At 42.3% G+C, this 18,256-nt stretch overlaps 1 protein-coding gene across 1 annotated transcript in view; it reads left to right on the top strand.

Annotated features, from left to right (window-relative positions):
* Window positions 1-18,256, top strand: part of TBC1D1 (TBC1 domain family member 1) — a 2,608,647-nt gene that overhangs the window by 1,733,962 nt on the left and 856,429 nt on the right. The gene's annotated exons all lie outside the window — the stretch shown is intronic.

The raw sequence follows: 18,256 nt of genomic DNA, 5'->3' as shown, positions 1-18,256 counted from the left end.
ATGTCTCTGACAGACGGTCACACTTCTTGCCTGTATTGTCTGGGCCCTTCACCTGCAGGACTCCTGTGCTATTTGTCACTCCTTCAGCCAGAGAGTCCTGCAGGAGAGATATAACAAACTGGTTCTTAGGGGCCTTCTTAAGCCGGAGGGCTCTCCGCTAAGTCGGCTCCACCAAAACCAGCAAGAGTTTCCAAGGCCCAGGCTTCTGTTTCTAAGCCTGCGGCCTCGGCCCGACTCGCAGAGTCGAGATCGCTCCGCTGGAGCCGATTCTGGCTGATTAAGCCCCGGCACCGATGGCCATCGGTGCCGAAACTGCTTTGTCCACTTCGCGTCGGCCCGATCGGCTCCGACACCCATGTGGCATAGGCATCGTGTCGGCCCGATCGGCTCCGACACCGTTATTTTGTGGCTGTATCGGCCCGCTGGAGCCGATACATCGAGGCGCTCTGTCGGCTCCGAAATCGGCTCCGACAGGATCCGTAGTGTCGGCTCCGATGGCTCATTCCAGGAAGAGGTCGAGGTCTCCTTCCTTGGAGCCGATACTTTCGCTCCGGCTTCACCTCTTCTGTCGGAACGGAGCCATCGGAGCCGATCTTCAAGGTCATCCAGGTTGTCTGACCATGACCTAGAGAGAGTGGTCAGCAGATTGCTCAAGTCACAGGTACTGGCCCAAATGCTTCACAGTCCGTCTCAGCAGACGACTGTTGGTCCACACCCTGTTACAGTTCCTCCTTCAACTCTACCCCAGAGCTTGGAGTTGAGTCTTCGGCATAGTTACTGCTACGGCTGGAGGACGGATACCCCTTCTGTTCCTTCAGCCTCTACTCTGATCTCCTCTTCCTTAGAGGGATTCGTGGTCGGGCTTCCATGGTCTCCTCCGAGGGGTGAGTGGCATCGACCCTTGTCCGAGCCCGCTCTTCCCCTTGGAGCCTCGGCCTTGGTGAGCTCGGCCCGACATCTGCCTCGGATGCTTCCCTTCGGTGGTCCCTGAGTTCCTAGCTCGGAGCGGGTTCTCTCGGACCTGCCTGGGAGGGGAGCATTCGAGGTGATGAAGAGTGTACTGGCCACTGGTATCAGTCAGCAGTCTCTTCCCGTAGCTCCTCCCTCTATTGTACCTGTTGACATCTCTGCCACTTCTCTTGCTACAGGACCCAGAGATCCTCCGCCTCAGGTTTCCCCATTGGGAATTTCCCCTCTTCGAGGATTCTCCTGATGTTTCGGGAGATCCTCCTAGGAAGAGGACTTGTAAGAGGAAGCATGTAGACTCCCGAGTCTGTCACGCCGGATACTGACTTTGATGAGTCAGAGGGATCCCTAGATCCTCTCTGAGGATGTCTCCTTTTCAGACATCCTAGAACTTGAAACAGAGGGGAAACTGGCCCACCAACAATCCCTCTGAGGATGAGTCAGTATACCCAGAGGCGTGTGGATCTCGGCCCTCCACCTCCTGCTTGTGTCCGCCTTTGGACCCCCTTATGCAGGTTATTGCACGAAAGGCGGGACAGCTCCTGACTCTGTAGAGCCAGTCCCTAGGAGGCCTTCTAAATTTATCACTGCCCCTAGTGACAAACAATTCCTTACCAAGGGTGTCCCGCTGATGCCATGGTGGTGGCTGCGGCCACCAAAAAGGAACTTGCAGATCCTTCCGTGCCCGGCCATCCTCCTAATAAGGACTCTAGGACCATGGATAGGCACGGCAAGCGGATGTTTTCCTCAGCGACCTTTGCTATGCTCGCTGAATTATCTTTGTCACTTCACCAGACTCCAGAGAGATATCCTGAAGGAGCTGGGAGAAGTAGTTCAGGATCCTACAGCTGCAGGGGCTCAAGAAAGATTGCTTCGCAGCTAGGAACCCTCAATTCCATTGCTAACTCCTCCATGCGGCTAATATCTTATGCTGCGGATGGAGCGGTAGAGCCGCAGGCACAGGTGTGGCTCTTAGACGCCAAGCCTGGATGCGGCTATGTGATTTTGGATCCCTTTAAGGCCCTTCACAAATTCTCCCTTTGATGGGTCAGCTTTGTTTGGCCCTCAGGTGAAGGAGACCTTGACCAGGTGTGAGCAGGACGGCAAGACTCTTTCTGCTGTTGTAGTCCGTTTTTCCACCCCTTCTAGGCCTTATCCCAAAGGACAGAAGGGTGGTAAGATGTGGTCTGTAAATCCCAAGGAGTCACGCCGGATTCACGTGGTCAGTTTACTCCCTAGAGGCAGAGGGGTAACAACAACAGACGCCTAGAGGCAGAGGGGGTCGAAAAACCAGGGAAACAGGGAGCCTCTCTGATAAGCCCTTCAGCATCCCTGAGGTGTTGCCCGGCTGTCCCTCCTTGGAGGCAGTCGGGGAAGATTATCACTGTACCCAGAAGCCTGGCATTCCCTCACTCAAGACAGATGGGTACAGTCGATCATATCCAAGGGTTACATAATTCCTTTCGAGGAAAGTCCTTCCCTCAAGTTCCCTTCCAGACGTACCACCCGGTCTAAGGGACATTGCAGAGTTAGAAATCTAAAACTACTGCAAAAGAGCCATTCAGCCAGTTACAATAGACCATTCAGAGCCCGGAATCTACTCAAGGTTCTTTTGGTCCCCAAAAGACGGGAGACTGGAGACCAATATTGATCTCAGCAGACTCAACAAGTCTGTCAGGAAGACAAGATTCGAATGGTCACTAGTCAATTCTGCCCTTCTTACAGAAGGACAACTGGATGTGCTCAATAGATCTTCAGGATGCGTACTATCACATCAAAATTCACAGACGCTCCAGGAGATTTCTCCGCTGGCTGGGGTCCAGTCATTTCCAGTTCAGAGCCCTGCCCTTTGGTCTCACTACAGCCCCAGAGTGTTCACCAAATGCATGGCAGTGGTTACGGCTCACCTGAGACGTCAAGGATTCCAGGTGTTTCCGATCTCGACGACTGGCTCCTGTCAGCCACCACCAGGCATCAGCTTATACAAGCCAGGGATTACACAATAGACCTTTGTTCTCATTTGGGCATCTCAGTCAACTTCGAAAAGTCATCCTTATCGCCCTGCCAGTCTATTACCTTCATAGGCGAAACTTAAACACTGTTCGGATGTCAGCTACCCTTACAGAACAAAGAGTTTCAGACATTCAGACTCATGTCAGGATCATTCTGGCCAGCAAGAAAGTACAGGCCAGAATGGTTCTAAAAGTATTAGGTCTCATGGCTGCGGCCATTACTCTTCTTCCCTGGCTCGATTCTACATGCGCCTCCTTCAGTGGATGCTGTTCACACAGTGGTCATACCAGCAACTCCCAATGCGTCACCAGATTCTGGTGACACAAACATGCAAAGAACATCTTGCTTGGTGGATCACATCGTCTCAGGTTCACCAAGGCAGATGCTTTGTACCTCCGCCCCGATAGCCACTGTCACCACGGATGCCTCCCTGATCGGGTGGGGGTCATTATCAGGGCAGGATGGTTCATGGGACGTGGCAACCGCTCGAGTACCATCTGCACATAAATGTCCTGGAGATGAGAGCAGTGCTTTTAACGTTGCAAGCCCTCAACGACTTTCTTCCCGTAGGGACAATTGCAGTTCACACAGACAACATGTCTGTAGTTTGGTATATCAACAAACAGGGCGGAACCAAGTCCCACCCCTTGTGTCGAGAAGCGCTCAGACTATGGCAATGGGCGATCTCCTCTCATCGGTTTCTGGTAGCAACGCATATCCCTGGGAAAACCAACATTATAGCGGACAGATTGAGCAGAGCTATTCTCATGCCTCACGAGTGGTCTCTCAAGCAATCCATAGCGGAAGAGATTTTTCTGGCATGGGGTCGCCCATGTTGCGATCTTTTGCTACTCCCCAAAACAGCAAATGTCCAGACTTCTTCAGCCTCTTCCCTCTATCAGGCCATCCCCCAGAGACGCTCTGACCCAGGATTGGCCCCAGGACTTCTTTATGCCTTCCCCCATTTCCTCTGATCCCTCAGGTGATCCAGAAAGCTACCGCTTTGAGAGCCAAATTGATTCTCATTGCCTTACTGGCCTCGACAAGTTTGGTTCCCTGCCTCCATCATCACCTTTTGGTGCAGCCGTGGCATCTGGACCCAGTGCCAGATCTACTGATTCACCAATCCGGTCAGCTGCACCGGTCTATCCCTTCTCTCAACCTCACAGCATGGTTGCTCCACTTCCTTCCCTAGCCAGGCTTCCTTTGATCTCTAACCCAGTTAGAGATATCATAGTACCTTCACTAAAATCCTCTACCAGGAGGATTTACACAAGCAAATGGAAACGTTTCTCTTATTGGGCTAAGGCCCAAAATATTGATCCTTTTACTGCCCCTGTTCAGGCAGTTCTGGACTTCTTAGCAGAGATTTTTCATGCAGGCTCCTCTTCTTCCACAGTCAGAGTTCAGTTGGCTGCTATTTCTAATTTTCATGTTGGGATAGCAGATCATAATATTATGTCCCATAGGCTCTGCAGGGCCTTCTTGAAAGGAATTTTCCTACTAAAGCCTCCAATCAAGAATCCTCCTCCTCAGTGGGATCTAAATTTAGTGCTGACATCCTTGATTCTTCCCCCCTTCGAGCCAGCTGTTTCTTGTTCCCTGAAATATCTTTCTTGGAAAACTTTATTCCTAGTGGCTATTACATCTGCCAGGAGGGTGTCTGAACTTCATGCTCTTTCGGTTCGACCCCCCTATTTGATTTTTCACAAAGACAGAGTATCTTTGAGAACTAATCCATCATTTTTACCTAAGGTCGCTTCAAAAAACAATCTGAATCAATCCATTGATCTCCTGTATTTTTCCTAACTATTCAGATAGAGCTGAACAAAAGCTACATTATCTTGACGCCCACCGTCAGCTTAGATATTATTTGGACAGAACAAAAATTTAGGAAATCTGATCAACTTTTTGTTTCCTATGCGGATAATAAAAAAGGCCTTTCTGTTTCTAAAGTGACTTTGTCCAGATGGCTTTCTTCGGTCATCACTGAAATTTATCTGATCAGGGGAAAACAGCTGTGCTCAAAACCTAAAGCACATTCAACTAGGAGTTTAGCTACTTCTACAGCTTTTCAAGCTAGACTGCCTTTGGACACTATTTGTGCAGCGCCACTTGGGCCACTCCTCACACTTTGTTTCCCATTACAAATTGGACTTGGCCTCCAGGGACAGAGCCAGTTTTGGCTCTACAGTCCTCAAGAGTTTGTTCCATTGAGCCACCCAGGATAGAGGTGCTAGGACGGTCCCATCAAGCAAGAATGAAGGCTAGATTGACAACTTAACATTAAGTTATGTACCTACCATAACGTTCCATGTTAGTTGTCTTCTCGCCTTCTTTCTCACCTCCCTCCTTCCCCCTGGCCTGGACAGACCTTGTATAAGAAACTATTATGCTAAAGACCATTAGACCTGGTCCTTTTTCCATCTGTAAGTTTCTTCTTCCTTTGGGAAGTATTTTATGCTTGGTGTTATTGCCCTTTGTCAACAAACGAGATCTGGGTACTTACTGCCTTGCATCATGGGATATGGGGCTGCCTCGAGCTGGTAAAAGGAGTTCTCGAGCTAAAGCAAGTGCCGAGTCGGAGCCGAGGATCGGCTCCGAACCCATCAAGCAAGAAAGAAGGCGAGAGAAGACAACTAACATGGAACGTTATGGTAGGTACATAACTTCTTATTAATTTGCTTTGACCCAAACTATCCATCTCCCTGTCTTCTTTCCAAAACCTAAAAATGAGGAACAACAGATTCTTCATAGTTTGGACGTCCACAGACAACTCGGATACTATATACTGACAGAACTAAAGCCTTCATAAATTCTGTTCAGTTATTTATTTATTATGAAGAAGAAAAAGAACAACCAGTGTTAAAGAACTATTTCCAAATGGTTGTCAGAATGCTATTTCCTTTTGTTACTCCCATCGTAACAAGTAAATTCCAGGCAAGGTCAATTCACTTTGTATTAAGGCCTTGGATTCTTCAGTAGCTTTTAGGAATGAGGTGGACTCTAGAAGCATTCTAGAGGCAACAACTTGGTCCACTGTATATACTTTCACAAAGCACTACAAATTTAACTCCTTCTCCAGGTCTAGAGCAGGCTTTTCTAGGACCATTCTTCCAGGGGCATCCTTTCTCCTCCTAAACTTTCTAAGTTTCGATATTCTACCGGACTAGCTCAGGCTAGAGCAGCAGTGATGAACATAGTACAGTTACATAAGCAAACTTACCATAACAGTAGATGTTAGAATAGATCACTGCTGTATTAGCTACTCTCTTCCTTCACCCTCTTATTTTTGTATGATTTTCTTTGTCAGAGTGAGGACATTTTTACATACCAGGCACTTTTTCAGCTGTCATAAATGCTGTGAAGGGCTTGGAGTGCAGATTTCTGATTTTCTCCATGCATTGCTCAGTTTTCCAGTGGTCTGTGAGCATGGAATGTGCCAATAAACTTTGGAAGCTGCCAAGAAATTATATCCTAGGCAGGATATAAACTAAAAGCTTAGGCTACTGCAGCAGTAATCTAAGCCTGAACATCTGCAGTTAAGGTAAGTTTAGTTACACAACAATACTTCCGTCATACATGAAACAAACTTTAAGCTGGCCAGCATAAAACAAAAATCCACAGGTTTGCCAGTAAAAGAAACTAGCAACTTTTGATAAACATCATTAATATTGCTCAACAAAATGTCCCGTCTCAGAAAAGTAAGCAAGGTACTTATCCTTCTTGAATATCAGGTTTGTGAAGTGTGACTGTAGTTCTGCACTAAGATTATTGCAAAATTCTTATGGCAGATTTTAATTTATTTTTCTCTCCACTGAAGAAAAATACTTTTATAACCTAAAGGGATTCATGTTGATAGCCCAACAACACATTCCCTGAAGGTAAAAACTCTGAAAAATGTTTGCCGAAAGCACTTCAGGAGAAACTTGGAGTGATTCTCTTTTTTTGAGGGGGGGGGGCCTTCATGTTGGAGGGAAACCCCTTATCCCCCAAGCTTAAAAATACCCAGTCTGAGGTTGCACAGCCGAAGAGCAAAGGGAGTTCTCCACTACTGGATTAAGTGAGTTAGGCAAAAGATTAAACTGCCATGAAGCACAGACAAAAAAAAAAAACACAAACTGCTACAATTTTTGCACTCACTAATCACAGATTTTCTGCTTAATGTGTATTAAAAAAGTAAACAAAATAAAAAAAGAAAAGTGAATGTGTGTGTATTTGTGTGTCTGTATGCATGTGTATGTGCATATATATGTGTGCATGTGGAAGAAAAGCAGAATCAGGGAAACAAAGAGTGGGCAAGAAAGCAACAGAGACACTGAGGGACTGACAGACTCGGTACATACATCTCAAATTTTTTGCTCAAGAACTCTGGAGGATAAAGTCCATAATATGTTGGGGAAAAGACTTAAAATCAGGGTCAATATTTAAGCAAAACATCCTACATATTCTGAACAACAAAAGGTATGAATCTTTAATGTCTGACTTCGTTGACGACAGTAATATTCATTGATTTACTTTCTGGGGAACAGACCAGAATTAGGGGCACTAGAGAGACATGGTGACAAGATGCAATGCCATACACTGTGGGATTGATTTTTAGTTTTTTTCCCATTTGTTTGGTAACAGTGAGTAGTCTGTTTACTCAGTCAAGAAAGTAGCTGGGCACGTGTGTGTGAGTGTGTGTGTGTGTGTGTGTGTGTGTGTGTGTGTACATACATTTATATATATATATATATATATATATATTTATATATGTGTATAGGTCTACTTCAGATGTTCGACATCTCAGATCGCTGACTTTCATATAGACGAGACCATATGATCGACAGTTAAATGTCGAACATCTGCTAAACAACGTAAAAGACACAAAAACACTTCACTAACAGTGCCGCCCACACCCCCTGCTACTTAAATATTTCTACTCGGAGATCACACTACAGTGCAGAAAAGGGAAATCTCCCGATTCAGCGCTGTATAGGGATGTCCGCTATGCATGTTCGAACTTTCAAAAGTTCGATCATATGGTCTCGACCATATGAATGTCGAACTTTTGATATATACATGGGTCCACTTTTCAATTTCAAAATACCAATATCTCGAGTTTTGAGATACCGAACTGAAAACATCAAGAATTTGGAATCTCAAAAGTGAACCAAAAAAAAAAGAAAGCAACTAAAATAATGTTTTTCAGAGGGACAAGCCCCCCTGCACCCCCCTCTGAGATCGTGCTACAGTGAAGAGAACTGTAAGCGGAACAGGAGCATTACCGTTCCCTTCACTGTAGCGTGATGTTGGAGTTGGTATATTTAAGTAGAGGGGTGTGGGGGGTGCAGAGGGGCTTGCCCCCCTACAAAAACATTATTTTAACTGTTTTTTTTTTTTTTATTTGTTCACTTTTTAATTTCAAGATTCCAAAATCTCGACTTTCTGGGATCGGTATTTTAAAAGTCGAGATTTTGGTATTTCGAAATTAAAAAGTGGACCCATATGTATATATATATATATATATATATATATATATTTGTATATAAGGCTAAGAATATGTGGGAAGATAGACCAAGCAAAAGATATTATAAAAACTGAGAAACTGGAAGCTCTTGCCTGTTGGTATGGATAGTGAGATACACACAGTAAAAATGTTATTGTCCCTTTAGTTTTATACACAGGACAGGCATATTTTTATTAGCCAGAGGAGAGGTTGTGGACAGTAACTAATAAAAGTGGAAGGATTTTATTTGGGAGAGGAAGAGAGCAAGAATCAAGTGGGGTAAGTTGATCCTCCCAAAAGAACAAGGAGGTTTGGGGTTACCTGATTTGAAGGGATATTTTAGAGCTACACAATTTAGGCTCTTATACATACCACAAGCAGAAAGCTATAATTCAAAGTGGAAAGGGACGATGAAGCGGGGGGGGGGGGGGGGATTCAAGTAATAAGGAAATAATGGAATTTTGGCCACAAGTCCATAAGGAGAATAGCACCAGTTGTATAGAGTATTGTATTCATAAAGAACACAAAGTATACTATGAACTAAGCCAACACATGAATGGAAAAAGGAGATTCTGCCAATAGGGATGACTGCAGTTCGGGGTACAGAGAATAGACAAGAGGGGACTGGAATTTACTGGAGGAAGCTGGCAAAGGAACCAAGGTACTGGGAACTAATAATTAGAGAAGGAAAGGTAGAAGTCAAGAAAACACTTGGATTGCAGGCTAGTGATTGCCATCCCTATCAGGGATTGATATCACAGTATAGACAAAGAGAAAGGGATAAGGGAATCCTAAATGACAGACCTCCACTCGTTGAATTTTAATTGAATCTAGAACAGAAGCTGTTGTTAATAAAGGGATAATTAGTAGGGCATATAAAATATTGCACAATAACTATAGGAATCAGTCAGACTAGGTCAGAAAAGACTGGTAAAAGAGATTAGATATGCAGTTCACAAAGAAACAATGGGAGGACATACGTATGGCTCCAGAATGTGCAACAAAGTCTAGATAAAAGATTTAGGATTTTTGCCTGAAAGTATTTGCATAGATACTTTTATAACCCTAGCAGACTCCAAAGAATTTTTCCTTCGGTAGATAGCAGATGTTGGAGGTGTGATGGGGAAGAAAGTGGTAACTGCAAACATATGTTTTGGGAGTGCAATGAGTTGGCTTAAAAATTCACAGCAGACTACTTTGTCAGAAATACTGAGTGAGTAAATTAGTGTAAGTAAGGAAATGATTTTTTGAGCTGTAATACAGATTTTGAATTGCCTAGATATAGTAAGGCCTTGCTGAATTTAATTCTGGTGGCTGCCAAAAAAGTAATAACTAGAAAATGGAAATCAAAGTCTAAACCTACCATACTAGAATTAGTGAATATAGTAACAGTAGGATCTTTAGAACAGGGTAGGAGTAAATTACATTGAAAAAATTGAAATTTCAGGAACAATACATGCAGAAAAATGTTTTGGAGGGGGAAATGAGGTTTAAGAGCAGGCAGGAATTTAATAATTTTTATAATGTGGCCTAGGTTATAGGATATGTAACAATATATGTGATGTATAATGTTTGTAAATGTAAACTTTTTAATATGGTTTGATTACTTGTATATAAATGTAAGTTTGTCCATGTCGCAAGTGATGGATAATGCAGTAAGGTGTTTTAAAAAATATAAAATACTTCCTCCAGTAGCAAATTCATATGCTACAGCAAATTTGAAAATTAGGCAGACAGACTGTTGTACATCAGAAATACAAAGAAATGTATATACAAATAAAAAAATAAAATTAATTGTAACAGCCCATTATCTTTGCACAGTAATGCCCTACAGGATGGGCTATATGAGAGAAATAACAGACATTCCAACAGTAGTAAGGGCCTCCGTCTGCAGAGTCAGGGCTCACAACACCTGTTGGTGGTTTATTAATTCCCTGATAGTAACCACCCTGTCTTTTAGTTAAGCTGTTTATACAGCTACTGCAGCAAACTAAATGCCATCTAAAAAAGTAATATCCTTGACATACCTTTTAAAGTCTGGTTTGTGATTTTATCTGATGTCGTCACTGAGCAGCCAAGTGCTCCGGATTGTGCGGAACGCTCTGCATATGAGATAGATTAAACCCACTGTTCCACTGTTCCACAAAGAGCAGGTGTTGCTATGCTTTTTGTGACTTTAGGCTTGCAATGAAGAACAGAGTCTCTAGGGTGCCGGAACCTTAGAGCAAAGGGGGATGAGCGCCCTCCCACTTTTACAGCTGCTGGTTGACAATAAAAAAAGTGTTCACTTTGTGATACAAGCATCTTCTCCTTCAAGGCAGACCTTGCATGCATTGCTTGCACGCAAGCCAACGCGGATCAAGAGAGCGACTAGTTCTTGATGGAGATATAGCTAATGTAAATGACATACACACTGCTTTTTTTTTTAATAGAAGGGACTGTTATTCATGTTTAAAAGTCATCTGTATAGCATACCTTTTGCTGTTGTAAATAGTGATTAAAAGTGTGCCCATTGGCTTGCATGTTATGAAAATATGTACTGGCAAACCAGAGAAACAAGCAAAATTAACAAAGTTTTTTTACGTACAGATTTTGAATTTATGAAGTGTTTGATAAATGATTCAGTGGAAATTAACTTGCCCTAAAAAATAAAATACTAAATTATTTAATCTTGCATTTGTTCTGAATGTAATTTGGAATTTGGCAAAGCAATAAAAGATTATGAGGATAAAAACTGAGCAATACAAAAATGCAAACTCATCAGCATTTGAGGAAGGATTATTGTTCTCATGGAAATGGGTTAATGAAAGTGGAACACAAATGAATAACTTGTAGGCTTGTCATGTCTTTTTTGTCAGATGATGAAAAAGATGAAAACATGATGGTTAAAGCACTTAACAATGAATAACAATTTAAACTGAGAAAATTGTTATTGGTAAAATAACTTTACACATAGTGAAAGGATGTTTGTATTCTTGGGGTATTAGCAGGGCATTCGATATATATATATATATATATATATATATATATATATATATATATGTGTGTGTGTGTGTGTGTGTGTGTGTGTGTGTGTTTGAGACAGATTTGGGGGTTCATGCTTCAGCTTGGGAATGGAGTACATTTCTGAAAAAACAGAGCTTTTATTATTTGAAAAAGTCAAGAAGTTCCCCAGGAGGGTTGGTCAAATGGAAGAAATGATTGGAGTTAACAGAATGAGAGAGAAGATGGAGGTATTTTTGGGTCTGGCATGGAGGTGAATCATAACTTGGAAGAATAGGAGATAAGCCAGGTAGAAAGAATTTGTTGTTTATGACTAACAAGGATAAAGGAACTAGGGGTAAGCAGCTGCCTAGCTAACTTGACTGTGATACAAAATGTAGTATTTTTACTTATGAAGGTAAAAGTATCTTTACCAGGTTGTGTGCATCATAATTAATGGAAATAGGTCACTGCTATCTGAAACACACTGTCTGTATATTGCATTTTATCAGTGGTTTCTGCTGACTATGTTTTATTTGACATGTGTCCTATTGAATTTTAACAATATACAGTTTTCACTTAGTACTTCTGGCAGAAAGCTCACTTCAGCCAGGTCCCATGGAAATGGTGTGTTTTCACACAGTGCAAAAATAGGGTGTTCCACATTTTGACTGTTTGTCACACATTGCTAGGGTTTGTGTTCCACATTGGCCTCTTAAGAGGTTGAGACCTATGGATGTCGACATTGTCCACTAACCAGTGATAGTTTTACTGCAGCTTGCAGTGTGCTTTGTTAAACAATAAGAATGGCATATTGCTCCTTATTATTTCAGAGCCAAGCACAACAGATGTGTTGCTACTGTCTGAGGTTAACTGAGACCTCATGAGCTCTGTCACCAAATTATGCAGTCTTGCTTTAGGGCACTACTAATAAAGATGTGTAAGATTTCTATGCCGTTGGACCTATTGTGTTATCCTGTAGAGTGAGGAGTATAATAATTTCTTACTGTATCCTAGGCTAAATTATCAGTTGCGTAACTAACCGGCTGTAACAGATAATGTGCATCTGACAGTTACCAGCTGCATATTGTGTGCTTCTAGAGTATCTATTCACAGGATGTTTTGTTGTACTGTAGTTCTCCAGATCTGCTGAATGATGAGGAACTCATGAAATGTATAACGCAACAGTGTATAAGCGTATAGCCATGCATCGTGTTACAAGGAGCACTACTGATCACATACCAGCCACACACCCTCATTTTATTAAGCATGCTTACTACTCACTGTGCCACTATTACTGCTTAGGTATCATGCACATACAAGGTGTACACAGGCAGGTATCATAGCATGAGATATATGGCTATATGCACATAGAAGTAAAGTTGAATATAAATGTCATATTTAATTAAATGTTAAAGCAAACCCTTTCCCTACCCACTTTTCATCCATCCCAATCTCTTGAATCCTCTCATGGAGGTAAACTTCAATGCCCACCAGCAGGTATTTGTAATGGACTGCAACACTTTCTGTATAAAAGTACTTGTTTTAAAGTCAGATTTGAATCATCCACTTTCCATCTGCTATCTGTTCTCCCCTTTCCTGTCACTTCCTTCATTTGTGCTTATGTGACTTCCAGTAGCATGAGTCTCAAATCCAAAGTGTGAAATCATAATTGTATTTAACTTTTCTTTATATTCCAGACAGTAATCCTCCCTTTGTCATCTTCATGGCCTTCCTATGTACATAGTCAACAGCCTGAATGTGAAGCAGTGTATTGTCCAGTTTCTTGGCCATAGGCATCTACAAGTGAAAGCAGCCTTGCAGAATTCTGTTTGTTAATTTTAAAAGACATGAGCTGTTGCTACCTGGCCTGTAATTACCTGGCTGCGTAGTACCTTCCTTCCATCATCTCACCCTGTGCAGTGCCATCACCGTAGCCACCCAGCAGGTCTCTGATGTCCGATGCTATGCTCAAGCAAAGGCTTCTCAGCTGTGCCACAGGCCTTTTAAAGACTACCAAACTGTTGTGTCAACTTTTCCAACTCTAGCTCCTTATCACTCCTTGGCATTCTAAGCTTAGTTTGCGTCTCTTCCCTGGATGATGCAGTATTCATTTCTTGTTATTCCAGCTTAGTTGTTTTCACATATTTTTTGTGGAACTGTAGGTGATAGCCATGTATCTTGCCCCTGGCATTCTCATAACCATTTCTGATACTCAAGTATCAGAATCATCCACTTTTTTTCTAAGTATCAGAAAAAAATAAGCTGTTAAGTTGTACACATTTTGTACAAATAACATTTTGAACCCAGTAATGCTCCTACACCTAAATAAATGGTATCATGCAGTAGGAATGTCCCTACGATGCTGTTAATGAGGCATGTTTCTTATTACAGTATGTTTAAAATACAGTGAAGATTGCTACTGATAGAATTGTAAAATGATCCTTTCTTTTGCCTAGCCAAGTGGCTGCAGGAATGATATTTTACAGCTGCTACATTGAGAGAAATGTAAGCTAATGTCTGGGATCTCTTATCCTTCTGTACTGAGAATTGTGTCTTGGTTTATTTGTGTCTGGATTCAGGATTTTGTATAGTGGAGCTGACATTTAGGCAGTATTCCCACTGAAAGTGATGGCTTATGGCAATGAGCATTCTACTTCCTGTTGCAAAAATGGTGGAGGTGGCATTAAGTATTCCGTCTGGGTAAGTATTTTTTCTACCATGATTAACCAAAACACTTCCTTCTTAGTATGGGGTATGTTTTGTTTTCTTAGTAGTGGAACTGTTATGTGACTACTACTTTGTCAAGTTCCACATTAAAGTTAATATTCAGGTACGGTATAGTGACTTAGGGTTTGACAGTAAAATGCATTAATCAGGATTCTTGAAATACACTTCTTAAACTGTCACAATAGTGTTTTCCCATGAGAACTGTGAGGGTCATTACCAGTAGAGGATTAAGTGTATCTTGGGCCCTGGGTGGCTTTCAAACCATGGCACCCAATCTACACACAGACATACAGGCACACACTTTTTTTTGCATATTCCCCTTTGGATTCATCATTATCCCTTTGACCATTTGAAATGGTGATGTTATAATTCATCAATGTCGGTATTCTTCAGTTGGAGCCATCTGTCCATGCACATCTCATATGTCTGATAGTGATCAAAAAACTCATGGCCACAGGAAAGTATTCAAAGTTGTGTTACACAAATGTACAGTAGTCCTGCTGTGTCAGGGGGGTTAACTGAGCAATTGACAAGAAAATATCTGCTTCCATCAACCAACACCCTACACCATTTGGCATTTATAGCCAGTTTACTGTGTATATGTCATCTGACTGTATTAAAAATATCTTTCAGCATTTTAGCTCAAAAATCAAGGCCAGATAAAATATATGCAAATTCATCTTTGCTGCAAACAATTTAATAACAAGTATTCCAACTTATTTCATACAAAAACACCACACTAGCCCTGCAAAACAGGACAGTTAACTAACTGTATAAATGCTTTCATTCAAAAACATCCCCCACTCTCCATACTCAGCAGTTAAGGAGACTTTAGTTTGCTATGTACACCTGATCTGAGTGAAGGAAAAAAAACTCTTAGCCTCTTAACACAACAAAGTCAAAGCTAAAAAAGTAGTGAAGGAAAAATGCCCCCAAAACGGGAACAGATTTCCAATATTGACATAGGCAGTTATCAAATCTGGAAGTTTTACATTAGCATCCATTTCTGTAACTGACTCCTCACATCATGTTAAAAAAGGAAGGGATGTGCTTTTTAGTTCTCCTCTTGCCCGTAGCTCTACCCCTCATAATATTTAACTTGTGGAATAAACACTGAGCACTAACAATGACTTAATAAAACTTCAGCTAGGAAATGCTAGGCAGGATTAAAATGTCTAGTTTGTGCTTATAAAAATGTATTAATGAAGCAATGTCATTCAGTACTATTTATCATAGATAGTAGTTAAAAAAAAAAAACTCCTAGTGATGACCCTATGACAGACGCTTTCACTGAGGAAAGTGGACTCTCCAAAATTCAAAGCAAGGAATGCTTCTCATAATGAGGTACAGTTGAGAGGTATTTACTTACCTCTTCACTGTCCAGTTCCCTGTTCTCTTAGTTTAAAATAATGCACCTCCACCAGTCTGTACTTGCAGGCACACCTGCAAGTTACTGCAATCCTCAATGATTTCCCCTTAAACCATAATTGTATTTAGAATAAATCAGAAATATGCAAAGTAAAATTGAGGATGTTTTGCAAACTCGGGGACAGTTTACTTGTCTGCAGCCTGGGCTTATTATTCCCAGTTTCCCTCAAAGTCATCCATGCTGTCTTCTCCAGTCACAGGCACTTACTGCACTTATGCAGACATTAGATTCAGCAAACCGAGTATAAATAAATGCTCAAAGTGACATTTACACAGTTTAGGGAGAAAAAAATTATGCAGCGGTAGCGTTTGTTGCCTCACAGCAAGAGGTTCTCCTGTTTGATTCTCAGCTGGAGCGCCTTCTGTGTGGAGTCTGCATGTCCTCCTCGAGGTCGAGTGGCATTCGAAAGACATGCATAGAATAGGCGTGCCTTCGTTGAAGGTTGGGCGTCAAGCTGGCACCTCAGCACCCATAAAAAATCTACTGCCAATCATTAGCGGACCGGAGTTCCGCTGTGGCAACCCCGTAACTGGGAAATGCCGAAAGATGAGGGAGAAAAAACTTATAGAGTTATGGAAACCTTGCACAAGCATGTAAGTAGCTGCATAGAAACAGCAGCATCAAACCAAAATAATGTAGGACAAAATTCAGAAACAAGCCCCCTTGGTGGACCCCCAGTATAAATAGGTAGTACAACAAAAGAAAGAAAATCCTGTCCAAAAGTAGGAAGAGCTATGGCCAAAAGACAAAGCCCCCCTCTTCAGTCTCAGAAACCAACTCAAGGGACTACTCAAACCCACCAAAGCCATCTCTGAGGCAAAAATAGCCTCCCAGGCTAAGGATAACCGTAAGGCATTTTTCTGTTATGTAAGAAACCTTAAAGGGAACACCCATCAGTGTGCGGAACTAATAGTAAATGGGACATCTTATACTGAACTGGGGAATATAGCAAGTTGTCTGGCGTATAAATTTAGTTCCAATTTCACCCCCAATTCCCCCCAGGAAAGGCCCAGACCATTCACCTTCAACTGTCAGTAAAGAACAGGTTCTCACTGTACTTTTCAGAGCTAAAACACTGTATCAGTGGGTCCTTATAATATCCCAAATATTTTGAAACATGACCTGCCAGGCCCACTAGAATCTCTCTTCAGCAACAGCCTCCAGACAGGCTTCATCCATAGGGAATGAAGGACTGCAACTGTGATCCCTTTAATCAAAGGCAAACCATGAGCAGACCCAGGGAACTAAAGATCAGTTAGTTTGACTCATCTTGTATGCAAGGCCATGGAGAGAATTATTGTAAACCTGATGAACAGAGACATAGGAAATCTTTAAAGAGTGGACCCTTCCCAGTTCACTTTCATCAAAGGCAGTGGACTTCTTTGAGAAGGTCACTAGAGCCTTGGATATGGGAAAAATGGTACATACTGCCTACCTTGACCTGGCAAAGGCATTTGGCACAATCCCTCACTGAGGTATTGTAGACATATTCACAGATTTAGGCATAAGTCCTTATGATACCCAATGGATAGCCAAATGGCTCACAGATAGGACATATGAAGTTAGGGTGGGGGAATCCACCTCCACCAAGAGGCCTGTTACTAGTGGTGTCCCACAGGGCTCTGTACTGGGATCACTTCTGTTTGGAATATACTTCTCTGAAGTCAAGGTAAATGTAGAGGGCCTTTGGCTGACCAGTTTTCTGATGACTGCAAGCTGGGTGCAATTACTGAATCCCCCAAAGATGTAGATATCCTCCAGAAAGGTCTGACACAAATTACTGGTGCCAGAACCATGGCCTAAAACTCCATGTGAAAAATGCATAATTATATACTTTTTGGGAAGCTGACCACCCCTGCAAATTATCACATTGATAACACTCCTCTAAGAGTAGACCCAGTGGTAAGGGACTTGGGAACTCATGTTGACAGTAACCTGAACTTTGATCACCATGGCCCATGGCAGCAAGAAAATTGTTCTGTATGGCACAACCTATAAGTAAGGGCATGACGTCCAGATCTAAGGAGATTATAGTCCTACTGTACTCAACCCTCACTAGACCGACCAATAACCGAGTACAGTGCATACTTCAGTGTATGGCTGACCAGGCATTTGCAACAGCTGGAGCAGCCACAAAGGTTCCTCACTAAAAGAATACAGAGTGTAAATAATAAGACTTGTGTGGACCGCCTCAAAGCCCTGTCCTTGTACTCAGTTTTTACAGACTACTGAGGGGTGATTCCTGACATACAAGGCATTCTCTGATCTACCCTGATGATCTGCTACACATTTGCAAAACAAACAACACTAAAATTACCCAAAATTTAAATCTCATCTGTGACATAAACAAAACTTGTTGGAGGGGCAGGTGTGTGTCTGGAACACACTCCCCATGTATGTGAAACAGAGCTCTTCCCTAAGCCTATTCCAATGCAGTTTGGGCCAATGGATGGGAAATCACAAATTCACCCCGGCTTGTTGACTATGGCCCTTATGGACAGGGGCATTTTGTAGATACCCTAAGGCTTTGGCATATACCAAAGCCATTCTGGCCCATGGGCATTGATAACTGGGAAAATTGGGGCATGAATGGATAGGCATAAAAGCGCTGTGGAGCCATTAGCCTAGTAATCTCCTAAGATCTT

This window comes from Protopterus annectens, chromosome 2.part1 (assembly GCF_019279795.1).
Source record: "Protopterus annectens isolate FY-2018-M chromosome 2.part1, PAN1.0, whole genome shotgun sequence".
In the NCBI taxonomy this organism is placed as follows: Eukaryota; Metazoa; Chordata; order Ceratodontiformes; family Protopteridae; genus Protopterus; species Protopterus annectens.
Note: the sequence above shows the minus strand (reverse complement) of the source record. Positions and strands in the feature narration are given on the sequence as shown.